At 47.2% G+C, this 13,608-nt stretch overlaps 1 protein-coding gene and 1 pseudogene across 4 annotated transcripts in view; both read right to left on the bottom strand.

The window, feature by feature from the left end:
* The window catches only part of CTTNBP2NL (CTTNBP2 N-terminal like), a 54,528-nt gene extending 46,069 nt beyond the window's left edge, over positions 1-8,459 (bottom strand). For 2 of the 4 annotated variants that reach the window (XM_072768996.1, XM_072768999.1), the window contains exon 1: positions 7,433-7,584. The gene's annotated coding sequence lies outside the window, so the exon portion shown is untranslated. Of the gene's footprint in view, positions 1-6,523; positions 6,618-7,432; positions 7,585-8,209 lie in introns of those variants that run through there. The other 2 variants (XM_072768997.1, XM_072768998.1) reach the window with 2 other exon arrangements.
* Positions 8,460-9,916: 1,457 nt separating this feature from the next.
* On the bottom strand, positions 9,917-13,304 carry LOC140600850 (prefoldin subunit 1 pseudogene; annotated as a pseudogene).
* Between the last annotated feature and the right edge of the window lie 304 nt (positions 13,305-13,608).

The following is a 13,608-nucleotide window of genomic DNA, read 5'->3' as shown; positions in this document are numbered from 1 at the left end:
TTTCAAGTGTTCTCATCTGAGACAAGACCAAACCAGAAGAACTACATTAGTTAAGCTACAGGAATCTATGTTAATGAAAATGAATAACAGATTTCATATTAATATTTTTCATTTAAAAATGTCTTTTAACATTAGAAAAATACCATAAGTATGAACCATTAAGTATATTTATCAGACGACTTTATTTAGTTTAAATGAAATTATAACATGATTTCCTTGACATAGGTATCTGTCTGTATCATCTATCTGTCCATCATTCCCTTGAACTTTTGTTTTTCTGAAATAATGCCACCATGCGTTGCAAAATGCCACAACAAAGAAAAAAATAATATATAGGTTGATTTTCTTTCCAGTAAAATGATTCATGGGCCACAATTCTAGGAACAGCCTGAAATACAAAACTCCTTCAAATGTCAACATAGAAGGAAGTCATTGACTCCATCAGGATTCCAAACTGGGAAGAAATAGAAAGTACAGTATGGAGGATGAACCATAAAACAGTCGAAGTATCTGCATTGTAGCTATGCCCATAACCTGACCCTCCCTGAACTGCAAAAAACTCCACAACAAATATAATAACTGATAGTGGTTTTACTTTTTAAATTCTCTCTCTCTCTTTTTTTTTTTTTTTAAGAGAGTGTGTGTGCACTGTGCTCCTACACATGCACACAAGTGGTGGGGGTTGTGGGAGGAGGGAGAGAGAGAATCTTAAGCAGGCTCCATGCTCATGTGGAGCCCACTTCGGGGCCCAATGTGGGGCTTGATCTCAGGACAGAGATCAAGGTGATGATCTCTTCATCACCTACTCTAACAGGATACCGAACAATTAAAACGAGTGACAGGTCAGTTCTCATCCCTGGAGCAGACAGATATGTGGTTTCATCAGGAAGAATAATGGAGTTTTCCTTTTCCGATGAGTTGCCAGTTTCTATCATTCAAATGTCTAATTTAGAAATCAAAACAAGTTTACTCCTTCTGACTTAGCAGGTTGATCTGCTCCAGGAAGGAGAAGAGCTGGCCAGTTTCTGGGAAAGTCAGCTTAAGGACACACACAGCATTTGTTCAGGCCAATGGCTATCTCCATACTTGGGAAGAGAAAAGGACATCCTTCTGCCTACATTAGGCTTTCTGTGACTTTAGGGCTTGGGTAAAAAGCATGCCTTTGCTTCCACACAACTTTTACATCTTTTAATCAAGGCACAGTTTTAACTAAATGCCTGAGAAATAGATTTTCTAAAACATAGCATGGTTATTGTTTACATTATGCTAAATGCACAGTGGGTATGTATCTATATTCATAACCCTGGAGCAGTTACCACCTTTTTTTTTTTAAGATTTTATTTATTTATTCATGAGACAGACAGACACACACACACACACACACACACACACACACAGAAGCATAGACACAGGCAGAAGCAGGCTCCATGCGCAGGACTGATCCCAGGTCTCCAGGATCACACTCTGGGCCGAAGGCGGCGCTAAACCGCTGAGCCACCAGGGCTGCCCAATCACCTTCTGTTTACATATCTGTCCTCTAAGACTTTGCTCTCCTAGACAAATCCTCTGTGTCACTCAACTTGATTAAACTTAGCACCCAGGGATGCCTGGGTGGCTCAGTGGTTGAGCGTCTGCCTTCGGCTCAGGGCATGATTCCGGGGTCCTGGGATGGAGTCCCACATCAGGCTCCCTGCAGGGAGCCTGCTTCTCTCTCTGCCTGTGTCTCTGCCTCTCTCTGTGTGTCCCTCATGAATAAATAAATAAAAATCTAAAAAAAAAAAAAAAAAAACCCAAAACAACAACAACAACAACAAATTTAGCAGCCAGCAGTGTGGTTCAAAGGGGGTATTCTAAAGATGCTGGTTCGAAAGAAATGTACAGTATAAAACCATGAATTATGGCTAACAAGACTGAACTTTATCTTTTAGGAAACGAGAAGCCACTAAACACTTTTAACCAGGTGAATATCACAACAAAAGCACAGCTTTAGGAGAGAGCTGATCTGACTAAAGAGAAATTAGAAGCAGAAAGAGTAGTTAGCAGAAATCTTTAACAGCGTAGGTATGAGGCAAAAATGTGTGAATGAGGATGGTGACAATCAGGATGGAAGAGAAATGACAGATACGGAAGACTGTGCAGAATTCACAGTAACCTGGCACTGGTTCAGTTCCACGAAGCAAGAGGGGAAGTAATCCCAGATCGGCTGAACTTTTAGACTGATGGACTAGAATGATGACGTCATTAACAGAAACAGGGATGTTAGAAAAGGAACTGGTTTTAGGGGGAAAATGGTTACTAATGTGAGACATGCTGAATGAGAAGTCATCAGACTCCCAAGAACGAATGTGTTAAGAGTCAGTCAGTGTGGGGAAGGCTAAAGATTCAGAAGTAGAGAAGTCTTTGGGGGTGGAGCCTTTTAAGAAAATTTCTTCTGTGCCTCCAACTTAATAAGAGACAATTGGAAGGAGACAATACAGGGGACTAGATCTGATGGTTTTCTGTGTCTTCAACGATCAAGTCACTTAAGAACCAGATTGGTTCTGTCTTTACTCCTGTACCACATGCTCCAACAGAAAGGACTAGTTAGCAGCAACTGAGAGATGGGGCACCCCCTTTGCCAGCATACTGCCCTAAAACAAAGCTAGTGCTTCTCTCTTTTTCCTGGAACTTACCTGTCACTTACCCTTCATTCTTTTCTTCTTTGTAACTTACAGTTCTTATCTCTTGTTAAAACAGTTCATCCCTGCTCACTTCTCAGTGCTTTACTCCTTCTTCTGTCCTGCGCTAAGGCAGACCCACAGCACTCTCCAGCCTCACCTGCCCCAGCAGCCTCCCCTGTACCAAGGACCCAAGCAGATGCTCTTAAGGCTGGGGGTCAGAAGTTTTTTTGTCTGTAAACCCCATCATCCTGTGCTCTCCTATTTTCTTTTCTAGTTTCTCTTGACCTCAGTAACAATTAAGGATAACATTCTTTGTGGCTCCAGAAGTCAGAAAGGCTTCATTTAGCAGCAAAGGATACATTTAGATGGGAAACTCTGGCTTTGGACCTGAAATACAGTTTGGAAATACTTGGCAAGGGAGGAACCGTATTACTGCATTCTTTACTTCAATGCCTGCTTGTATGCCTCTTTTCCTCAACCCACACAACACTATCCTCGACGCCCCTCACCTTCACTCTTAACTCCCGTCTATCGCTTCTTCTCATCTGTTCCCATCAATGCTTACTTCGGGGGCTCTTGGGGGAGTTGTCTTCAAAGGACAAAACCCACTTTTGATCAAAATGACCACTGAAAATCCTTAAATCTAACAGAAGGCATAACCCTATACAGTCATCCCAGTGTCCACAAACCATTTACATGACACTGACAATGCAGGTACTTAAGATGTCGGAGTATGGAGTGTAGCAACTAAGTCAAGGAAGACACCAGATGGTTGAATCCTTTGCCTTTCTCTTTCTCGGGCCAAAACATTTAAGAAAGATAATTTGCATGACAAAATTAAGAAACACACACTTTATGAGGCAGACACGTATGTATACTCTCCTAAAAAAAAAAAATCCCTGTATCAGATGTCTGAGATCATACATATACAGCTTTGTTTCCTTCAACTTAGGAATCTTAGCCATATGTGGAAATATTTAAGACCAACCAAACAATAACTAAAATCATGTACTGATTCTTCACCTTAGCTAAAATGCTAAAGGAGTAAAAGAATATTTAATACCAAATTCTGTAACTCACATGCAAAGTCAAATAGTGACAGCAATAATACCTGCCAGTACTGTGTGCTTCCTACTTGCCAGGGACATTGCTCTGTGATTTATGTATACATTGGTTCATGTATACCTTAAAAAATTATCTCTATGTCACAGCAAAGGAAAATGGGATATGGTGAGATAGAAAACTCTGCCCTTGCCTGGGTCACACAGTAAAAGCGCAGCAGAACTGGGGATTCAAACCCAGGTTTGCCTTTGGAGTTTCTGTCAATTCCCATGCTCTATAGCCTCAAAATAAATAAGCTGTTTTCTCACTGAAATGCTTTGAACTAAAACTTAGAAGATGTGATTTTTAGTTATTACAGCAAACATGCAGGAAGTAGGAAAAAATGGCCTTCAGGAACAGGCTGACAAACCATTCCTAGGGTCAACCACCACAAATTGGGCAAATTTCCTCTAGAAATAAATCTCTGTTTTGCATATCATGCCACTAACACCAGTTCAATGGCAACACACCCCCCCCCCTTTTTTTTTTAAAGATTTTATTTATTTATTCATGATAGACATAGAGAGAGAGGCAGAGATACAGGCAGAGGGAGAAGAAGGCTCCATGCAGGGAGCCTGATGTGGGACCGGATCCTGGGACTCCAGGATTATGTCCTGGGCCAAAGGCAGGTGCTAAACTGCTGAGCCACCCAGGGATCCCCAATGGCAACCCCCTTGAAACACAGTTCTGCTACACTCAGAAAAGCCAAGAATTCCAGTCCTGTTCTGCCAATTAACCGGTAGCACTGCAAACCTGATTCTGTCAAGACGCAAATCCATTATAGACTGAGTGCAATGTGCCCGCCATAATCAGTCTGAATGATTCTATTCAGGGGTCTGATACTATCTGTGTCCCTCTCTATTCATGTATTTAGTGCTAGTTCAGAAAAGCACAAAATCAACTAAAAATCCACTTAAAAAAAATTCCAAGATAGATCAGTAACTTGTCAAAATCAAACACTCAGAAACCATTCTTAAAAACCAGCAATCAGTTCCTAGTGTGCTCTCTTAAATTCACCTCGTGCCACTCAGGGCCAGGTTCTTAGAAAAATAAAACCCTATAATGACTAGCAGTGATTACATTAATAAGTCCGCTTCAAATTTCATTACAGCAAAATTATATATAAAAACATCAGATATTTTCTTATAGGAAACTCAATATTTTGGAGTCATTTAAGATGCTTTCCTAAGACATCAGATAGGGAAAATACAGTTAAATCAAGGCAAAAAAGAAATGGAGTGTTTATACTAAGTTGTGCCATATCTTATTAGTAATTTATCTTTCTAGTCTCCCCTAAGGTGACAGCTTCAAACTAAGTTCAACAAACACTTGTTAAGTCAAACTATGTCCCAGGCATTGGGAAACACACAATGATTCATAAAAAATTACTACTACTTGCTCTCCACGAATTTATAACTTAATGACATAGATTAGGCATATACATAAAAATGTTCTGTGTTCAATGCTTTTCTTCATGTAGTATGACCAAACAGCTGTTGAAAAAGTCAGAGGAAAGATTTCCAAGATCCGAACGTGTATCAGACAGGTCTTACTTATTGTACGAAATAATTAAAGAGCATTATTTGCTTTTTCCTCTCTGCTCATTAAGGCTCTGGCAATCACCACTGCTTTGGTTTCCTTAGTCTCGTACCTCAGTTTATTTTCTGTTTTCTGCTCATATAATAATAAGATATATCTTTTGGGGATTTCCTGTTCTGCTTTTAGTTGTTTTTTTTGTTTGTTTGTTTTGTTTTTTCTGCCTCTATTGCTGGGGGCCCATGTATTACCCTCCTATTGCAGTAAGTTTTGTGCTTGCTGGGGAGACCTACCACACAGTTTTTTCTTTGTGCTTTTTTATTGGAGATCTGGAAACAATCACTGAACAGATTTGTGAGTCCTAAGCGTGGCTCTGAAAACTTCGAAGCTAACTATTCAAAAATAATAAACTTCAGGAAGTCTACCTTCAGAAAAATCTAATCACGAAGGTAAAAGACTGTTCACTGTGATTCCAACTCCTTCCATCTCACTGCTATTAGCTTGGCTATAGATAGCAGTAGAGTAAGATGGGCTTCAGATTGAAAGCAAATGAAATGATGTTAAAAAATATGGCAAAATTTAATACATAGAAATGCTACTGATAGGTGATTACTGGCGACTCAATGTTATTAACATTAGGCCAAAATCACCAATATTTTGCACCTGCTGAAATGAAGGTCAACTTGACAAAGCCTTTATGGGCACAATACAAAGGTACAGAGACACTTCTTGGTCTGAGCACAGGTAAGTGAACAGCCGGAGCTGCCCTTGCTTTTATCTATCCTGATCTCTGACATTTAAAACTTGCTCTTACTTTTCATCCCTTAAATTTTGGTAGGCCATACTGGCCTTGTAAGAACAATCAACGACATCAAGTCTGTTTCAGTTTCCCCTGGAGAGAAAAACCCAACATAAAAAGGGAGCCAGAGAGTAACCAAAGGCCACAGGACCAGATTAATCATAAACCTAGACGGCTGAACCTGAATTTGCTTCAAACGCTCCCTGCCTTTTGTTTCAGCAGAACTCCATCTTCAAGGTTAGCTGCAGTCTCCCTGAGCGACGGACCAGCCCACTCTAGACTGGGAGACCTTCACTCCTAATCTAATGCTCTTTCTTTACTTATCCACACTGTTGTATTTGAAAACCTAGGATTTGCTGACGGTCAGACAGTACACACTGCATTCTACCCACGGAAGGCCAATTCTGCAGAGATCCAACACACCCACCTATCTGTGAAACGTAAACGGATGGTTTTTCAAGTTCCCGGCGCAGAAATAGGATTAGAAATGAAAAATGAAACGCAGAAACAACAACAACAAAAAAAACCCTGAAAGTTGGGAGAGTGAAGGGAAGGTACGAAAGGTGTAGGAGGAGAGGGGAGTGACTATTCCTCCTTCCTCCAGACTCTAAAATACAGTCGCGGAGCAGGTGAGCTCTCGACCTCCGCCACTCCCCCTCCCCCGCCCCGGGGAACCCAGGTTCCGAGGAGCTTGGGGCTGGGGGTGGGGGTGGGGGTGGGGGCGGGGATGGGGGTGGAGGTGGGGGCGGGGCTGGGGGAACCTAAGTATCCGAGAATGGGGGATGGGAAGAAGTGAAGCGAGGGCAGGCCGCGGCTTCTGTGGAGCTGGCGGTCTAGGTCGGGTCTTGATTTCTGCCTCGCCCATCTCCTTTTGGGAAAAAACACTGATTTTATCTTACGGGTGAAACTACCTGTGATCCCACTCAAGCGAGCAGGGACAAGTGTAGGGCGGGATGTGTGGCGGCCCGCGATGGAGAATGGGGGTGGGGGCGGGGGGGGGGGGCGGCAGCCTAGAGAAAGGGAACCTGTGCGCCCTCCCCAAGGCTGAGGCTCGGGCAAGCGGGGTCCGGCGGCGAGGGGCGTCGGGAGGGAAGAGCCTCCCGCGGAGCCGCGGCTGACGGCGGACCAGGAGTCGCTGCGAGGACCGTCTCGGAGGCTGAGGAGCCGCCTCCTCGGGGAATACCGGGAGGCGGAGGAGACGGCCCCGCCCCCTCAGGGGACGGGCTCACGCGGCGGTCGGGACGCGGCTGCGAGGACGCGGGCGGCGCCACCTCGCTTTTCTCTGGAGGACCCGGCCTCCCAGCCCCCGCCAGACCGCGGCCCCGGCTGTCCCTACCTTTCCCCGGCGCCCCGGACTCCGCTCCCCGCCGCCGCCTCACCGTCCGCATCCACAGCCGCCCGGGGCCCCGCCCCTCACCCGCCAGGCGGGCGCGCTGGCAGCCGCCGGAGCCAATCGCCACCTCGCGTCTGCGGCCGCGGGCCCAATCCGCGCCGGCCGGGGGCGGGGCCTCCCGGCTCCTCCCGGCTCCTCCCGGCTCCTCCCGGGGCCGCAGGATCCCTTTTGTTTGGGGAGAGCCGGGCCGGGAGCGAGCTCCGTCACTTCCGGGAGGAAGCGCCCTCCCCCGGCTCGGCCCGGCCCCGGCCCCGGCCCCGGCCCCGGCCCGCCTCGCGCCCCTCCCGGCTCGGTGTCCGCGACTTCCCGGCGGCGACGCGGCGAGGGCTCCTGCCCCGCCCGTCCCGGCCCGGAAAGCCTAGGAATGGCGGGCTTCGGGCGCATTCACGTTTCCTTTCATCCGAAATGTTGTGAAGTGAAATGCCCTTTGGTGTCTGCCCAAGAACCGGTGTTCGAGAACCTGGTAACGTGGCTCTGCTGCTGTCTCTTTCGCTTGGTGCGGCGCTAGAAGCGGGGGCGCCAAGGGGTCACCCCGGCGACGCCTCCCCCCACCCCCCGACCCCCCGACCCCCATCCCCCGTCTCCTCATCCCTCCATCCCCCATCCCCCATCCCCCCACCCCTGCTCTCTCCCCTTCACGCCTGGGAGAGAAATACCAGCACTGGAGCCCGTGGCGCGGGGACCCCGGGCAGCACCCGGGAGCGCAAAACCCAGTCCGACCTGCCTTCCGGGGAGAAGTCGAATCATTGCAAGTTAGTCTGTCAAGGTTTTCCACGCTATGCGTGTCCGATGAGGGGATGTTTCTGTGTCCTTGGCCCCATTACACCGCGGGGCAATGGCGCAATGGCGTTTGCGGTGGAGCCGGAGCAAAGGGCAGTGCGGAGGATCCAAGGAAGGTCTGTCCCTTCTCGTGAACGCAGGAATGCAGGGCTTGCTGTCAGCGGCAGGCCCTCCCAGGATCAAACTGTCCAGAGAGGCAAGAGGATGCGTCCCTCGTCGCATCTCCATCTGAGGTCAGGGGTCCTGGATTCCTTTTCCAGAGACTGCACTCCAGTTCACAGATCGATTTAGCTGCTTAAGATAATAATAACCGCATTATTTTAAGTACTTATGGACAATTGAATATAATGTGTAATGATGTATTGCTTTTAATGCATTGCCCCGAATCATAACAATGCTTACTAAGCAAGGTAGTGTTAGGGGCACAGCACTGATCTAGAAAGACGTGTCATCACCGTACCTGGTACTTCCATATGATATCTTATTTAATCTTCACTATTACATGATAAATCTAACCTGTAAGACAGACATCATCCTGCCCATTTTACAGATGAGAAGATAGAAAAGAAATCTAATAAGGTCACAGAGCTAGTAGATGGTAAAGAAAGAACTTCCAACAAGGGTGTATGACTCTAGGGGCACCTGGGTGGCTCAGTCGTTGAGCATCTGCCTCCAGCTTGGGTCATGATTCTGGGGTCTTGGGATGGAGTCCCGTGTTGGGCTCCCTGCAGGGAGCCTGCTTCTCCCTCTGCCTGTGTCTCTGCCTCTTTCTGTGTCTCTCATGAATGAATAAATAAAATCTTAAAAAAAAAAAAAAAGGATGTATGACTCTAAACCTGTGCCATGTTCTGCCCTGTGCCATATTCTGCTTCCTGCACATTGACTCTCACAAGGAGGACTTGGTCCAGAGATTGGGCCTGGATGAGAATAAAACCAGCATCAGAGCCAGAAAAAGGCCCCATGTTTGCCTGCTGTTGATTGTAGACCTGAGAGAGTCATCCCTATTTAAGGACAGCAAGGCTGTACTCAAGTGCTCTGCAGCAGCCCAAGGTGCTTTTGAAGTCATGAAATAGGAAATTCAGAACTGAAAGACATCACTCCCTGTGTTCAGGAGACTGGACAATCTGCAAGGCAGGATGAAGGCTAGGCACATAATAGGTGCTTCATGAATACTGACTTGACTTGAAACAAAATGTCTGAAATGGTTAAAAACCCAGAGTGTGGGATGCTAGAATAGATCCACAGGTTTGAAAAATCCCATTTCCTCCTCCTCCCTTTTGCCCTGCCTCTATATTTGCAATGAGGAAGTGTCTCATTGCCCGACAGAGAGACGGACGTGAGAGAACAGGCTATTTTCTGCTGGCTTCTGAGTCACCCTAAGAGTTGTTCTAGTGAATCAGCTCCTCCCTTCTCCCCCTCCTTTCCTTTGTAGCTATTAGCCCACCACCACCCATTCTACTCCCAGGCTGACTGGTAGGGCAGTGCTCTGTGGTTTACTTCCTTTATGGCAACCGGCAGCTCTCCCTGACTCCCTGGCTCCCTCTGCCCATTCTTGAGTGAGTGTGGGAGGACCTAGCAAAGATGACATCATCCCTGTCTGGGAGGAATCAGAGTCCTAAGGGTGCTCAGATTGCTTTCCTTTTAATTCATCACCTCTGGAGGTAGTCAACAGGCAGGGGTGACCATTAGGCTGCAGTGTGAGAGAGTTCCAAAATTTTGTGAGTCTAATACAGAAAATGTGTAAATAAATTTAGAGTCTGGTACAAAGGTATACACAGTAGAAAGTGGGCTCATGATAATGTCTTTTTTTGGGGGTGGGGGGGACACATGCCTTTTATTGGTCTAAGGAGCATAACTAGTTCATAGGCTTGGGCAGAGCTCCCCTATCTGTATGGCTCCCATCTCCCTCTCCTGGGAGTTTGTAACTCACCCCCAGGGAGAAAAGTGTTCTGGACAGGGGTGGCAGACAGAGCCAGGATAAAAAATACAGAACGGGGTCTGAAAGGGTATCATGGTGAAGTAGAAAACACAGGGTTATGAGATCATCCAAATAAAAAGTGCACCCGGGCAGAAGAGAAGTTTCTCCACATGGGCCCCCCACCTGCCCTTGCCTGGAATGGGAGGGGGCAGGAAGCTTCGGTGGCTGGAGATTTCCTACTGTGCCCTTCGTGCCATCAGCACCTCCCGGATGTTGTCCTCAGCTTCCTTCACACTCCGCTCCAGGTAGGATTTTTTCTGTTCTAGTTCTTTAATTTTTTCTTCTGCTATTTTCTGTTTCTCTAACAGCTGACTGTGAATTACCTCCTTGGACTGAAGAATAAACATTCTTCCTACACCTTCATACATGTTAGTCTCATCTACCAAAGTCATAATCTCTGTATCTGTAAGACGTGCGCGCTTTTTCGTTCTGTTTAGCTGTTCAATCTGTATGTCTGCAAGCTTCACCTTCTGTTGAGTGTCAATAACTGTGGCTTGAAGTTCTGTGAAGGCCTTGTTCAACTCCAGATCCACGGGAGCCGCCATCTTGGTTCCAATGATAATGTCTTAAATTTGTGTAACATTTGTATATTTATTACTTTATCAACTCACCAGTAAATACTTACTAAATGCCTACTGTGTTTCAGGCAACAACCTCATAAGAAGTGGTAAAGATTATAGATTGTGTCCATTTTTCTCCAGATAGGTAAATTTCTTAGGCAGGTGTTCCATACACATTTATTTGTTGGTTTGGGGAGATAATGATGGAGTAGAGTAGAAGAGCTAGACTAGAAGTAAAAAAAAAAATTAGAGCTCTGTTGGAGTTCGCCCTCCACAAACCATATGAGTTTCCTAGGGCTGCCGCAAATTACCACAAACTAGATGGCTTAAAACAACAGAAACTTACTCTCTTTCATTCTAGAGCTTAGAAGTCTGAAATCCAGGTGTTGACAGGTTAGTTCCTTGGGGGAGGGAGCTGTGAGGCAGGATTGATTGCTTGCTTCCCTCCTAGCTATCCTTGGCATTCCTTGGCTTGTAGCTGCATCACCCCAGGCTCTGCCTCTGTCTTCATGGCCTCTAACCCAGGTGTCTTGTGTCCTCTTCTCTTCCTATAAAGATATGTAAGGATAACAGTCCTATTGGATTCAGAGCTCACCCTAATCTAGTATGACCTTGTCTTAACTCATGACATCAGCCAAAGCCTTGTTTCCAAACAAGTTCACATGCTGAGATTCCAGGTGGACATGAATTTTGGAAAGGAGGGAACACCATTCAAACCAGTATGCAAACCTATTTCACAAAGTAACATTCACAGGGCATCTGGGTGGCTCAGTGGTTGAGCGTCTGCCTTTGGCTCAGGGCCTGATCCCAGGGTCCTGGAGATCAAGTCCCGCATCAGGGTCTGCTTGGGGAGCCCACTTCTCCCTCCCCCTCTGCCTGTGTCTCTGCCTCTCTCTGTGTGTCTCTCATGAATAAATAAATACAATCTTAAAAGAAACCAAAAACAAAGTAACATTCCCCACTTAACTCCATTTAAGTTCACAGGTAAATGGCATGAAACTAAGGAACTGTTTCTTAAACATCATTTCAGTTCCATGACTACATGATAATTATATACACCAGATATATTTCTCAAGCCTTTATTGTATGCCATGCACTGTGAAATTGGTTTATAATTCATCTCATTTAACCTATAGAAGGACATAGATGTGAATATTCCCATTTTACAGATAAGAAGCTGAGGCAGGGATCCCTGGGTGGCGCAGCGGTTTGGCGCCTGCCTTTGGCCCAGGGCGCGATCCTGGAGACCCGGGATCGAGTCCCACGTCGGGCTCCCGGTGCATGGAGCCTGCTTCTCCCTCTGCCTGTGTCTCTGCCTCTTTCTCTCTCTCTCTGTGACTATCACAAATAAATAAAAAATTAAAAAAAAAAAAAAAAAAAAAGAAGCTGAGGCACAAGGAAAGTCCATGGTCCTGGAATTCATAAGGGACAAACATTGGATCTTTACTCAGATCTGACCCCAAAGTGTACCTTCAAAATCACTATGCTCCATCATGTCTCCATCACAATAGATGGGTTAGGAATATGGGGGATGCCGCCAATATTTTAAAATTTGCTTTATGGACCACTTGGAGCTGTGAGCAATCTTCCTGGAGTTATGAGTATAGTTCAGACCTATTTTTATTTTTAAAGATTTTATTTATTTATTTAGTTAGTTAGTTATTTAGTTATTCATTTATTCATTTATTCATGAGAGGCACAGAGACACAGGCAGAGGGAGAAGCAGGCTCCCTGCGGAGAACCCGATGTGGGACTTGATCCCGAAACCCTGGGATCACGACCTGAGCTGAAGGCAGACACTCAACCGCCGAGCCACCCAGGTCCCCCCAGTTTGGACCTCTTTTAAAACAAGGGAAAGCAAGAGAGGACGGGCTTGGTAGGGGCCAAGGAAATTTGGCGGGGAAGAGGAGAGCTAAGGGCACTTACCTGGGACGCCTGGATGGCTCAGCGGTTGAGTGTCTGCCTTTGGCTCAGGACATGATCCTGCAGTCCCAGGATTGAGTCCCACATCAGGCCCCCTGCACGGAGCCTGCTTCTCCCTCTGCCTGTGTCTCTGCCTCTCTCTCTATGTGTCTCTCATGAATAAATAAATAAAATCTTAAAAAAAAAAGGTGGGGGGGGGGGCACTTACCTGAACCTTCGTTTCCCCATTTGTAAAATGGAATCATAGCTTCCTGACAACACAACCGAGGGGGTGTGACTATCCAACAGAGACGATGGCCCCAGAGGAAAGTACCTGGGTCCTCTGTGATGTGAGGTATCGTTATCAAGTGCCTGGGAGATCTCGCCCAAGCTCCTGCTCCTCTCTGGGCCCCAGCTCCCCAGCCCTTCGGCTACCACGGTGGGGGGGGGGGGGGCGGCTGAGCCTCTGGGGCTCGATAAGACCTCTTCCCGCTGTGCCCTGGGCCTTGCTGAGACGCTGGGGGGCTAGATGTAGACGCTGGAGTGACTGGCAAGGGCGGCTGCTGCTCCCCACGTCGCTCGTGCCCTCCCCGGCCCTCGGGGCTCCTGGGGGCCAAGGACCGCTCTGTAGGCCGGTGCCGAGCCGAGGCAGGAGGAGCCGCGCGGTTTCTCCCACCATCGGTCTCCACGAAAGCCTCTGGGACGACCCTCTCGGTTGGGTGGGCCCGGGGCGCCCAGGAGCGCGGGGGGCGCGGGGGGCGCGGGGGGCGCGGGGGGCGCGGGGCACCTGGAGGGCTGGGGGCGGGGCGCGCACTGGTTCCCGGGCCGAGTCCTCCCTCTAGCGCCCAGAGGCCGCTCCTGCAGCCGCCGCTCCTGGGAAGGCGGCTCACCGGAGGGTC

This window comes from Canis lupus, chromosome 12, assembly GCF_048164855.1.
Source record: "Canis lupus baileyi chromosome 12, mCanLup2.hap1, whole genome shotgun sequence".
Classification (NCBI taxonomy): domain Eukaryota; kingdom Metazoa; phylum Chordata; class Mammalia; order Carnivora; family Canidae; genus Canis; species Canis lupus.
The sequence above is the reverse complement of the archived record's forward strand: the minus strand, read 5'-3'. Positions and strand labels throughout refer to the sequence as shown.